A 5,219-nucleotide genomic window follows, 5' to 3' on the forward strand; every position below is an offset into this window, starting at 1 on the left:
TGAAATGTTATCACTCAAACTTGACCAATTGGATTAGATTTGGGGAAAATAGCTTTATAATATAACTTGGGAAACAGTTGATTTTACATTTACTTCCATGTCACATCCACCAGATGTCTGGTACAAACAGGTCAAAACAAAACCATAACAAATAATTGTCACACAGGGTTCTTGTGATTCCAGATAATTTCCCACGGTGAAAGGAACAGAATGCCAGGACAAGGGTCAAAGGGATGAAAATTCCTCTTTATTAAAAGTCCCAGGACAAGCGAGTGCCTTCTACCTTTCAAAGCAATTAAAACTTGTCCCACTCTCAAGAAGAGGAAGGATCCGCTGTAGACAAGGCATGGGCATGTCCTCCATGAAACAAACCGCTACCCACCTCAGTCTAGGCTACACAGTTGCTAGGAGGGAAACAGAACAGGAGATAAGGCACACTTCCACAGAGGGGAACCAGCCTACTCACAACAGCTAGATGTGCCAACTTTCCTTTAAGATAGCTGTTGACTTGGCATCGTGTTGTTTCTTTGTTTGGCTGGTGATCCCTACTGCACCACTGTGCATCACCAGCCACCTTCCTCCTCAGGTTCCCACTGCCATAGTCATTCCCACTTTGTTGTCGTCCCTTCCTGCTGCTGGCACCAGTCCTTTCAAGGACTATCAGGGCACGGCAGCCCAAGCTGCTTGCATTCCACTGTGATCACATTCTCCATCCCCCAACTTCCTTCCTCCACTGGTGCCTTAATAAACCTGCCCCACACCTATTCCCACTTGACCAATTAACTCCCTGCCAACTTAGTGGCAGTGCGGAGGAATGCCAGCTGTGGCTAGTTGGCAATCAGTGACCTTACCCACAAAGTAAAATCCACTGTCATGCATAAAAATATATTTTTTTTTTTTTTTAAAAACTATAAAACCAAAAACACAGGGCAAAGCTAGCTGATTACCATAGTTCTGTCACTTTGACACAATCTGCAGCAAGTAGAACAGAAAGTTCTTACATAGTGGAATGTAGAGGGGGAGGTTGCAAATAGAAACACAACACAAGCTTATCAACGGGGTGGAAAGTGGTGAGAAGAAAGAGGTTTTATAAATAAAGTTGGTATGGTGTGGTGCATATTGATCAAATCATATTTAATGTTAGTTTAAATTGATTAATCTGAATTACTGTTCAACTGTGCAACAGAACTCTGGTTAATTGGAAATCTGTTTTTGCACATGTTTGGTATGAGCTCTTAGGGGGGGGATTGTGCCAAGAGGAATTCAGCTAACACTGTATGAGATCCAGAAGAAAGAGTTTCATCATCAGTGTTGCAGAACTGCTCAACATTGTAAAATGATTTTATCTGACTGAAGTAAGTAAACAAAGAATCTCAAGCAGAGTCAACATATCGGTAATTATTGCAAAAATGAAAGTTATCATAGTTTATGTCATCACTTTGAATAAACTTATTGACTGGGGGATGGTATGCTTGCAGTGCAGTTTGAGTATAATTCTGCATTAAGACAAAGATTCTCAAGACTTCTCAAGAGAGCCACAAAGTTGATTTTAGTCTCAGTGTCTTTCTTTCAAATGGCAAAACAAAAAAAGGCCCTCTGTCAGCGCCCCTCTGTTTTTATGTTTGTTTTGTGCTAAAATTCTTTCTTTCTTTATTCTGAACTGAAAATGTTAAAAATAAAGTAAATATTTGTTACAATAAACAAAACAAGCTTTGAAGTTCGAAAGTTTAAAGTTAAAAATTGTGGATAAAAGAGATTTATTTTCCGTGAAGTTAAAAACGTGCTTTTATATGTTTGTCATTTAAATTGTTGAGCCTTTTCTACCAAAGTTTTATTGCAATTTTTTTTTGCAGTGAAATGAACTCTGCCTGGTCTCACTCTAATTTAACCCATTCCCTGGCGATCAGGATATTTTCACCTTTTATTAATGTATGTATTAAAATACTATAGAAATATCAACACCACGGAAGATGTAGGATGCCAAATTAATTATTAGCAAATATAAAAGTGGTAATCTCTTCAGTAATCCTTATGATGTATATGAAGTAAAATCTACTTGTGTTAGTTGTAATAGAATGCTAAATATCAAATTAGAACATATTTAGGTAATTTTTGCAGACTATATTAGTGAAATGCTGTTTTTTATTTTTATTTATTTTTTGTTGAATTAATAAAACTCAACAGGATTGCAGATGAGATATTGCCAGTTGTTGCAAGTGAAATCTGAGCTTAAAAAGAGAAGAATTTGCATCCACTTGCCACCTTATTGCACCTTTTATTTAGCAACACTGTTGCTCCCTGCCTTGCCTTACTTTCTTAGTTTGATCTGACAAGATATCTGAATTTTAATACTTTCTTTTTTCAAACTCAGACATGCTCACAGTGACTAAAAGTCTGAAAATTAAGACACAGATTGCAGTGAGGGTCCATGAAATAGTTAAAGAGAATGATTGATATAAATCATAATGCACAGTGGCCAAGTCAAACAAGGGCAGACAGATGATAACAGAGGGGGTGAAATAAAAAGCTTTGAGCTGTTGAAGCATTTTGCTCAGAGTGATTGAAGTGAAATCTTGATTAGCAATTTTATTTCAGTCGCTTCGGGGATTTGACACTTTGATAACACAGTCGAAACTTTTCAAGATGAATCAAGATCCATGCAGCGGAGAATTTTCCGTTTTTTCATAACATCCAGGCTGATATGAAAATCTCTGACTGTTGGCAAGCAATTTGATTCAAAGCAAAGTTAACCGAGTCAGAGATATAACTGAACAAATCTCTTTTACGGTATGAAAACTTGGCTGAAGAAAACTTTACTTCTAATATCTGAAAACTTATTTAAAAAAATGTTATTTTAATTTGAAAATATTGACTCCATGCTGAATCAAACACTATGAAATAAAATTTTGTAGCTTTGTTGAAGCTACATTTATGTATGTTTTATGCACATCACCATCAAAAATAGTCAGACATATTTGTTAACTTTTGAGACTTGGCATCTGTTACTGAATTAAGAGTAAAACATGGTTTAAACATAGTTTCAAATGAATTACCCAATGCCAGTTCAGTAATACTTTAGATTAAACTGTAATTACTTCACATAGGAAACCACACTCAAGCACACATAGACTTGACTTTACTGTTCACATGGTATCTTTTATGTCACAGAATTACAGTTCTACGTACCAGAAATATGAGCTAGATTTATACACAGCCTCCCAGTTACCTGATAACCTGCATTACTTCCTGAACTACATCTTTTAGGCAAATTAGCTATTTTTTTGCGTTTTACAAACCATTTTCAAATTTTTTTCTCCACAATGTAAGCAGATTTTTAATCACTGTTTTGGAAATCCATTGATGAGCTTGTGGTAATAAAGCCTTTCCAAAGTGACCTAATGAAATTACAATGCATAGCTATCACCTTTTTCCCTGGTTTCATCATCCATTTCATCATTTTGGAAAGAAGAATGTTTCATTTCTTCTGAGGCAAAGGAAGCAGTGTGTGGGACATATACTCACTGTGTGAGAGAGAGAATGTTTGCACACTCAGATACACACTCTGGCATAGTCTGATACCCATCATTGATCCCTGAATATGGAATGGATAAGGTATGCACAGGATTACAGCAATGTGCTGTTACCCAGAGGAACAGAAGAAAATCTTAATCAAAAGACCAAGTTTGAAATGACTTTACCTGCTGGAATGGCTCTTTACACAGCAGTAGCTCCTGTGACCCTGATCAAAATAAAGCAGGTAATGAATAGATGGAAAAATACTGGTGCCGCAGTGAAATTGTTTGTAAAAAAGTATATTAAAAATGAAATATCACTCTATATGCAAAGGCTGCAGCTCATAAGGTAAGGTAACTGTCTTTTAATCAGAGAATTTGATAGTTTATAACCCCAAGTTTATATCTACTTTTTAAAACATAATAGGTAAAAACAAAACAAAGAAATGAAAAGCCATGGCACTGACTGGGAACAAGGTGATAAATGAAAAGGATTTTTTTTTTGCTTTTTTAATAAAACAGTCCTGATTTTCAGAAATAATGATCTTTTTTTAATATTAAAGTGGACTGTTTGGTTAAAAAGCTTTTATTTTTTTTAACCAAACAGCTTTAACAGAAGTTTACTTAGGATGATCCTGCATTGTATAGCTGTGAACACGACGCATAAACACTTTCACTCTACTGATAAAGAGAAAAACATAGGCTAAGCTTTGCCCGAAACTATTAGCTTTATCAGTGTGGTTTGACTTGATTTTGCGGCGCATATAGAGATACATTTACTTGCATTTGGCACCCTCGGGTTTAACATTAAAGATCAGTATAAGCCAAATATTTGTTTATGTGGTGGCACATGTGTGTGTGTGTATGTGAGGGGTGGGGGAGGGGGTTTAGATTTTAGAAGTGGAATATTAATAATCTTCAAATTGTTAATAGGAAGTAAAACCAACGTTAAAACAGCACCCAGGGGAAGGAAAAGTCTTTCTTTCTTTTGTCAAACGACCAGTATGCTGCTGATACCAACAACTATTGACAGCATAGGGCCTTCGTTTTATACCCACCTCCCTTTCATGCTTCAGCCAACATGTAGCCTCTGTTTTCCCAGCGACCACATGATACAAAGGAATGGATGGCTTCAATCCATTGACATTCCAGGCAAGCCACACGAGCAGATGGAAAAGTACAACATACTTGCGTGATAGACTGAAAAGAAAGATGTTTAGGGATGTGGGTTTGCTGCGTGGATGAGTCACAAATTGCCCATTTGTGATGTTTAACGTAACGAAAGACTACATAACAATTTTCCACGTTCTGCAGGTAAGGAGAATAGTGTTGTTTTAGCCTTTGTTCTGTGTACATAAAGCCTGACAAAACAACCATAATTGTCTAAAATCATTACCGTTGCAACAGACAACAAGAGTTTCAGACAACACAAATCCTTTGCAAGATAGAGAAGGTAACTGGACAAAATCACATCTGGGCTTCCTTAATGCCTGTCAGTGTAAATAGAAAGTGAAGGCTACAGTTTGACGAGAAATCCATGTATATTTTGATGTTTTGTCGATTATACATTCAGTTGCCTCTGGGTCTGGCACAAAATTTGCTAAACAAAATACGTCCATGAGAACACACTATTGTTATGGGTGATGTTTTCGAAGCTCCTGAGGTAGATCCTGCTAACTGCACATTCGAAATACAAAAACAACTTGA

The sequence above is a fragment of the Telmatherina bonti genome, assembly GCF_933228915.1.
Source record: "Telmatherina bonti genome assembly, chromosome: 6".
NCBI lineage: Eukaryota > Metazoa > Chordata > Actinopteri > Atheriniformes > Telmatherinidae > Telmatherina > Telmatherina bonti.